Genomic DNA, 9,441 nt, shown 5'->3' on the forward strand with positions numbered 1-9,441 from the left:
GGGAAGAACAGGTTCTTTTCAGTAGGTAGTTTCCTTGCTGAAAAACTGAACCTGCCCTTTTCAAGTGAATCTGTTAGTCTTTGATCCCCGGGAGAGAGAAGGATGAATGGAGAGTGTATCTTCTACCTAATCTGGGTGATCAGTTTTTATTTCATTTCAGATAATAAAAGTGATTTCCATCATCACTTGGATTTTCAGTTCAACCATCAGGACAATTTTCTCTTAGAGTTTTATTCTCAGGTTCTGCCAACATATTGGCCATAATCTTTGAAATGGAGCTAAGAATGCCTTCATTTCACATTCCATAGATTGGGAAAAGTGGAGGTAGATAGAGATTAAAAAAAAAAGACTTCTAAAAAGAGAGACATTTCCTGGTAAATGCATGGAGTTGGAGAATATCATGCTAAGTGAACTAAAAAACCAAAGACTGAATGTTTTCTCTGATATGTGGATGTTAATTCACCATAAGGGTCAGGGGGAACTAAGGAATTATAGAGTTAATTTTATTAGGAAGAGTGGAGTGAAGGGAGGTAAAGGGAGTATGGGGGTAGGAAGGACAGTAGTGTGAAATAGGCATTATTACGTCTTGTACATATATGACTGCATGACCAAAGTCATCCTAGAATATGTACCATTAGAAAATGAGAAATTACACTTTATTTATGTATGATCTATCACAATGTATAATCGCATTCTACTGTCATGTACAACTAATTAGAACAGACTAAAAATTAATTTAAAAAGGAGGTCATATGTTAATTATATCTGTCTAGAAACCTCTTTAATATAGTGATATCCAGATATTCACCAACTTTTATTTCTTTGGAAACCTGGGCTCAATCATTTTATAAATTCATTTTTCCTCTAATGATTGTCAAGGAAATCTGGACCTGTTGAACCTGGGCCTACATCCTATGGGAGCAATAGTAAATCTTATATCAAGGTAAGGTGTGCATTTGTGAAATTAATGTTTTTGGTATGAATTTTGTGAAGTGTGTACCATTAAACTTAGCAGTGTTGTTTTCTATTGGAATTTTGCAAAAGAAACCTATTATGTGGACTTTATATTTTTCTTTTTTTATTGTAAATAGTCTTCAAACATTTAAGGGTAGTAGCCCCTGGAAAATAACATACTGGAAAATATGTAATAATATGAGAATTGCATTAGATAGAGCCTTCCAACTGTAGAGAGATAATGAAATTTGGTCAATGATTCTTTTGTTTCATTTAGCTTACTCTTACCTAAGTCCTAGTGATGTGAATTATACAATATTTAATTCTAAATTAATTTCTAATTAATTAGTCTTGATAATTATCATGATGACTTTTGTTTGAAAGCTGTATGGCACATTGCCTGTAATTTTGCTTTCTTCTCTCTCTGATATACTTTATATTTTAGTATCATTTTATTTTGGGAAGAGCTTTTTCTCTACTTTAATCCTTGGTTCTAATTTTACACTAGAATAATGTTAGGAACTATGAAAATTTAGAAATTTTAAATACGTTTTTCAAAATTTGTATTGCAAAGGTGTTGCCCCATGTTTTCTTCATGCTTCCATTGAAAGAGTATTTAAATCTATCTGAAGGATTTGTTCTACAAAATAACCAGTTCTAGAAGAAAAGACTCGGTGGTCATAATGTATAACATTAATTTCAGACTGTTTTTGCATTGTTGTGTTTTCAAATATCCACTCCAAGACCTCATGTCACATTCTAAGATTCAAATTTTAGAAGTTTCTGTACTTATTTATTTAAATGTTTGTTTTAAATGTCTTCTGCCACTCAGTATTATGGAAAATTAGGAAACAGTTTTGTGTATCTTGGAACAGTTAGATTATAGATTTGAATGTAAGAAAGATGGATACATCTGACATGAACAAATGGGCAGAAATAAGGTTTCTACTTAATGAAGTTTTCTACATAATATTATAATCAGGAAGTAGCTAATAATTAGGGTTATTGAATTTCTAAAATGTGACTTAAATTTATATTCTCTTCTACATTATAGAAGTTATCATTTCAGGTGAGTTATATTGAAATAATGTCACAAATTAGAAATAAAAAATTAGAGAATTTTCATAAATATTAAACTAGATTTTAGAATGTCAATAGATTCTTCCTATGTGAGTTTTGGTTGGGTTTTTAGATTATAATCTCTTAAACATTTTTGACATCCCACTGATGTGCTGTTAGATGTCTTTTACCGCTATACATACATTTTAGAATTCTGATGGCCAGTTCTTTCTTTAAGAGGGAAATATATGAAATATCTCTTTTTCTATTTCTCTTTATCTCTCCTGATAATGTCAACAGATTTCAAGTAGTAATTTATAATAATACTTAACCATTGAATTACTAATTTTATAGTAATATAACTGAACACTTTGTTATAGAAATACTAAACAAAAAAGAAACAGTAATATAATACATATCAGTGTTATCAGTATTTATCATTATTATTATTATTATTATTATCATTATTTGTAGTGCTGGGGATTGAACCCAGGGTCCTGTCCATGTGAGGCAAGCATTCTATCAACTGTGCTATATCCCCAGCCCTATCAGTAATATTAATTTGAAAAAAAAAAGACTGAGTTACATTTCCTTCAATACTTTCCTCTTAATTCCTTTCTTTACTTCCTTACCTTAAACTCTTATTTAGTTGGTAGGTCCTATCTCTAACTATTTGTTTATTCCTCTTTCTTTGTGTTTTTAAAAATTATTTATTTCTTGACTCTATTTCTTTACAGAAAACCTTTTTGTAGCCATATGTGTTTTGTATAGTTAGACTCCTTAGTTGCTGTGTGCAGCTTTCATTCACCAAAAATTACCCCATAAGATTTATTCTTGTCTTTCTTGGATGGAGCTGAATGCATGTAATCATTTCTCTTTTGTTGTTTGGCACACAAGTTGGAAGCATTTTATAGTCTTTGTGACACTAACACACCTTAGTTACAAAGTAGTCCAAAAAAACCAGATATATGTCTTTATCCTCAAGAGATGTTTCTTGTAAATAAAGAAATCATGCAAACACATTGAAAACATAAGTAATTACATTTAAATGTCTTAAAATTCAAGATTTTTACAAGTACTCCAAATCCCAGATGACTAAAATATTTCTCCAAGGTTATTTTGGTTAAGAAATTAGTGTATTAGATGTAATACTATTTGTGTAATAATCAATTCAAGTTAAGGGGCAACATTTTTGAGATATCTTTATCATCTCCCCTAATACTTAACCCATGAGAAGATGCAGGTCATGAATAGCTGAATTGGGGTTTGAATGTATTTGCAAAAATTCAGAACCCACTGTGTCCTATACTAATGCTAAATATTATGATGATTTCTGTCAAATTTAATGCTTATTACTTGTATCATGCTCTGTCCTTCCTAGAATGTCCCTGAAGGAAATGGTACAGAATGTGAAAATTTCTGGCAATCCAGGAACGATGGTAATCTCTTTGAAGACTGCCCATTCTTATGCTGCTTATTAACTTGAAATTACAGAGTTTCATATGTATTTTACTGTTTTTTATCATAAAGCAAAATGTCATCCTGAGAAACAGGAATATCACCCCTTTCTGGACCATGATATTTCTGAGAGTGAAAGGAAATGTGTGATTTCAACCCTTCCTGTAAGAACTATCAAAGTAAAGAGCTTGCATGGTACTCCTCCTTCCTCAACTGACACAAAGGTAAGGTGCCTTGTAATACTTTTTTTTCCCACCCCATTGTTTACATATTATCTCCCATATTCTCATAATGATGACAGTGATCCTAGAAAGAAATATAAACTCCCTCCTAATTCACAATAGCAAATAAGTCTAGCACCAAGAGAGACATGTGCAGGATTGAGAGTTGTGGAAGTTGGTAAGAGAAATCAGTTGTCAGATATGCTATTGGGGAAGGAAAAATTAGAAAGAAAACCAAGTGAATAGTGGTGAATCTGAAGGTGAGAAGGGAAAAATGGAAAGTGTTCTTTAAAGAAGAGCAATATAAATACCTATATTGAATAGAGAATAAAGACAGAGGGTGTAATGCACACAACAAAAATAGTGAAGTTAAGAATAGCAGGAACTGTAGACTTGATTCTTCTGAAGTACTGGAAATTCATTTTAATTAAGAAGTGAAAGAAAACATAATTCTCACTTCTTTTAAATTCATGGAGTATTTATGTAGTTCTGATGTGGATAGGTATGTGAGCGGAATATGGAATCAGTGAAGATCTTTCCAAGTGTGGCATTTAAGCTGAGAAGTATAGAAGGGAAGGAGCCAGCCACATAAATGTTTAGGGGGAAAAACATTGTCGACAGAGAACATTGTTCTAGTATTGGTCTCCTGAGATTCTGGAGTGAATGGGAACAGGGTGTCAGAATACATGACCACAATCATTTTATGATTATAAGGTGTAGAAATATAGGCAAATTTATGCCTATACATATTACTTAAATAAATTTCTTTATATTAATACTTTTAATAATCATTTGATGTTATCACTAATGAGTTATAGGTTGAAAAGTTTGAAGTTGGCCAAAGCTTTATACCAGTGCACATTTTTTTAAGAATAGAGGGTTTCACTGTGGTATATTTGTACACTCATATAACTTAGTTTGAAGAATGTCACTCCCAAAACACGGCTGTACCATTCCCTCCTCTTTCTGTCCATTCCTCTACCTTCCCACTTATGGTCTTCCTTCCACTGTTATATTGTACATTTCCCCATATTACATGTTTCCTTCTGAGTGTTCCTTAATTTGTTTAATATGATGCTGCCCATTTCTATCATTTTTCCTGAACATGACATAATTTTTGTGGCTAAATAAGAATCCATTGTGTGTATGTGGTCTATATTTTTTCAGTGTATAATGGGGAGGTGGTATAGCTGGGCCATATGATATTTCTATTTTTACTTTTATGAGTAACCTCCATTCTGATTCCAATAGTAGATTTAATATTATGCACCCTCACCAACAATGTAGAGGAATTCCTATTTCCCACATCATTCTCATCAGTGTTCATTACTTATACTATTGAATGTTTCTTTTCCAAATGTTGTAAGATGCACTTTGAAATAAATTTTGATTTGCATGTTCCTGATGGTTAAAGACAATGAAAAACTATCTGCTCGTGTCATTGCTTAAATGAAAGTTGAATCCTTTAGCGCTTTAATTATTTAGTATGCTAATAATCTGTCACAGAGTAACTGGCAAGGAATGTCTCCATGCTTTGCACTTTCTCTATACTGTTAGTTGTTTTCTTTACTCTCCTGAAGATTTTATTTTGATGCACTCCAACTTGCTATTATTTCCATGACTCTTATATTCCTTTTTATATAGTGTTAGTCCATGCCTATATGTTGAGGTGTTTCCCCTTCATATTCTGCAAGTGGCTGTAATGTTTCTATGTTTTCATCTAGGTTTTCTATCCCCTTGGTGATGTCTTGTACTTGGGCAGCAATAGAGATGTAGTTACAATCTTCTGCATGTGGATATCCAGTTTACCATTGCCATTTTTTAATTTTTCTTGTTTATTAGACTTGCACATAATAGTTGGATTCATATTGATACTGTCATTCAGTGGGTTCTTCTCTGTATCTTCTGTCAATTCTGTTTTGTGGTTGTGTTTTAATGCCAGCATCATGCTGTTTTCCTGACTCTGGCTCTGTGTTATGCTTTGAAATTTGATATTGTGATGCCTTCTACATTGCTCTTATGTCTCAGGTTTCCTTTGTCTATTTTTGGTCTGTTTTTCATCCATGTGAATTTCAGGATAATTTTTCTAGTTGCATGAAGAATATCATTGGAGGATTTATAGGGACTGCATAAAATCAGTGAGCCACCTTGTGTATGTGGATATTTTCCCAATACTAAGTCAGTCTTTTCATGAGTAATAGAGGTTTCTCTATGATCTTGTATCTTCTACAATTTTGTTTGTGTCATTCCATATTTTGCTTGAATATTTATATCACCTTCATTGTTTGGTTTATTTCTATTTAAAACTTTCCTTCTATTGTCAGAGTAGTTGTTACCCTTATTTTGTCCTCATTGGGATTGTTTTTATCATATAGATATTTATATTTTATGTTGATTTTGTTCTCAGCTACTTCACAAAATTCTATTATCCCTTATCCCATCTAACCTTTTTCTGGTGGAGCCTTTCAGGTCTTCTAGCTAGCAGAGGATCAGATAATCTGTAAATAGGGATCATTTGAGTTCTTACTTTGTATTTCCTTCCCTTGTGTAATTGCTCTGACTAAAATTTCAAGTGATATTTTGTATGGAAGTGGTGAGCATGTTCATCTTTTCCTTGTTTCTGATTTTAGAGGGAATGCTTGCAATTTTTCACCATTCAGTATGCCCTTGGCTTTGGATTTGGCATACAGTTTTTGTAATACTATATCAAGTTCCTACAGTCCTATTTTCTTAAGATTTTTCTCTTGAAGGGCTGTTGAATTTTGTCAAAGGCTTTTTTGTACATCTAATGAGATGATCATGAGGTTTTTATCTTTGATTCTCCTTGTGGTGTAGTGCATTTATTGATTTGCATGTGTTGAACCATCCTTGCTTTTTTGGAATTAAACCAATTTTATGTTGTTGTATGATCATTTAAATGTGTTGTTGAAATTGTTTTCAAACATTTCTTGAGGTGTTTTGTAACTGTGTTCCCATAAATATTACTAGATAAGTTTCTTTTTGTATTCTTATGTGTTTTTTGTATAAGGTACATATTGACTTCAAATTATGTGTTTGCCAGTTTCCTCCCTTCCCTCTCCCATGTAATTTTTTGAGGCTCATCAGTGTTAGCTGTTTTTGATGGTCTGTGAAAATTTCAACCATGAATATGTCTGGTCCTGGTCTTCTGTTTTTGGAAGGCTTTTCATTACTGCTTCACTATAATGGCAAGCTATCAGTCTGTTTAGATTTCCTGTATACTCTTGATTCAAGTTTTTTAGGGTCATATGTGTCTAGAATTTTATCCATTACTTCTTCATTTTCTAATTTTTATAATGTAAGTAATTCTGATAGTCCTCTGAATTTCCCATTTTTTGGCATTGAACTTTCCAAAATAGTCCTTAATATAGTCTTCTGGATTTCAGAAAGGTGTCTGTTATAAGGTATACTTTTTTCATCTGGAAATTTACCCATTTATATCTTCCCTCTTTTTATTTTGGTTGGTGTGATTCTGGCTTTATCTGTCTTGTTTATCTTTTCAAAGAACCAACTCTTCGTTTATTTATCTTTTTAATTTTTCATTCAATTCTAATTTATTAATTTTGGCACTATACTTATCATTTCTTTTTTCTACTGCATTTAGAATGAGATTGGTCTTTTTTCCCTAAAACCTGGAGATTCATGTGTCATATATCTAGTTGAGATCCCTCTGATCTTTTAGTTAAGTGGCCACATTTATAATAAACTTCTACCTTAGAACTGCTTTTAGTGTATACCACAGATTGTGGGATATTTCCTTTTTAATTGATTCTAAAGACTTTTGAGTACTTCCACTGATTTTTTTAATGACCCATTGATAATGTGAAAGTGTATTGCTCATTCTGCAAGTGACTGTACTGTCTCTCTCTTATTTCATGGTGTGATGTTGAAATATTATTTTATTATCATCAGATAATATGCAAGATATTAATTTGATTGCATTTTGTATTTGCTAAGAATAACCTTTGTGGTCTAATATAGAGTCTGTTTTAGAGAAAATTCTATGGAAAGAATTCTCTTGTCTGTGGAAATATTCCATAGACATGTTAACTTCATTTGATGAAATGTACATGTGAACTTAGTAGGAACTGTTGATTTTTTGTCTGAATGACATAGGTATGGTTGAGAATGGTATCTTGAAGTGACCAAAACTAATTTCACAGAGGCGCATCTGTCCCTTTACTTTGCACAATTTTTGTTTAATGAAATTGGGGCCACTGATATTCATGGCATAAATATTTAGAGTCATTAAAACTTCTTGTTGGATTATTCCTTTAACATTTCATAGGTAGTGATTTTCCATGTAATTTCTGGATTATGGTGTTTTAGCAAATATGAGAAGAGCTACTGCTGCTTGCATTTGGCTTCTATTTGTATGAAATGGAAATACCATTTTCCATCCTTTTATTCTGTGAGACCTTTTGAACATGATGGTTGTTTCCTGCATTCAACATATAGATGGGTCTTGACTTTCATCATTTCATGTTTTAATTAATTTCTTTTATGAAAAAGGAAGTACACTTTCATCCAGTGTAAATGATAGAGAGGTATGTATTTCTTCATTTCATTTTATTCTTTTTTAACAATTGAATTCAATATAATTCATAATTGCTTATGTACTGTAGCAAGATTTATTAATTCACATGCTATATGTCTGATTTTTACTTTCTTTTATATGCAGGATTGTTTTGATTATATTCAGGCCTGCTGCCTTAGTGGTCATGAATTGTTTTAAATTACTCTTATGCAAATGATTTACAGGTGATAATTTTGAATCTTGCTAGTTTACTGCATTTGTTCCTGAGATCCAGAATGTTTTCTTGGAGCTTCTAAAAAGAAAATCATGTTGTCATCAGTGCTAGCATAAGCACTTCTTTTTCTGTATGTATCCGTTTTCTATCTCTATATTATTTCTCTCCTTTGCCTAAGAACACTGAATAGAGTAACATGGACTATGTTGGCAGAAGAGGAGAAAGAGGGCTTCTCTGTCTTATTCCAGTTTTTAGAAGGAACCCTCTCAATTATTCTCCATTTAAAATGGTGTTGGCCATGTTTTGAACTTTAAAAGGGTGAGTTATGTTTTCTTACTACCTCATGTTTTGGGGGTTTTGAACATTTATTTTGTTAAATGCCATTCCTGAAAAATTGAGGTAATCAAGTGATTGTTGTCTTTATATTTAAATGGGGTGATTCATATCTCTTGAAAAAAACAATCATCCTCAAAATTAGACACACTAGATCATGGTGTCACATGAATTTAAAGTGATTTAAAAGTATTTTGCTAAAAATTTTGCATTTATGTTCATCAGGATTAATAATTTGTGATTTAGATATTTGATGGGATTACTTCTCATCTGGAGCAGGGAGACCCCTGCATTATAAAAAAGGTTGGGAGAATACACACAGATACTTTGCTGCAAGAGGTAACAAGTTCTAGGATTTTTCAGGAGTAATTTTTGGGTCTTCTTAATAGAAAATCAAGATATTGGCAAGGAGAGCTAGGTTAAGCTCTTAATTTATGTGTATGAACCCTTTTCCTTTCTTTTTTTTTCTTTATTGTAAACAAATGGGATACATGTTGTTTCTCTGTACATGGCGTAAAGGCATACCATTTGTGTAATCATAAATTTACATAGGGTAAGGTTGTTTGACTCATTCTGTTATTTATTCCCTTCCCCCCACCCCTCCCACCCCTCTTTTTCCTCTATACAGTCCTTCCTTCCTCCATTCT

General features: G+C 32.3%; 1 long non-coding RNA gene across 1 annotated transcript; it reads left to right on the forward strand.

Annotated features, from left to right (window-relative positions):
- The first annotated feature begins 755 nt into the window (after positions 1–755).
- LOC124984566 (uncharacterized) lies at positions 756–3,689 on the forward strand. Its single transcript, XR_007108709.1, has 3 exons — positions 756–943; positions 3,395–3,452; positions 3,544–3,689. It is a non-coding gene; the product is annotated as an uncharacterized LOC124984566 (long non-coding RNA).
- Positions 3,690–9,441: the final 5,752 nt, after the last annotated feature.

The sequence above is a fragment of the Sciurus carolinensis genome, chromosome 5, assembly GCF_902686445.1.
Source record: "Sciurus carolinensis chromosome 5, mSciCar1.2, whole genome shotgun sequence".
Classification (NCBI taxonomy): Eukaryota; Metazoa; Chordata; class Mammalia; order Rodentia; family Sciuridae; genus Sciurus; species Sciurus carolinensis.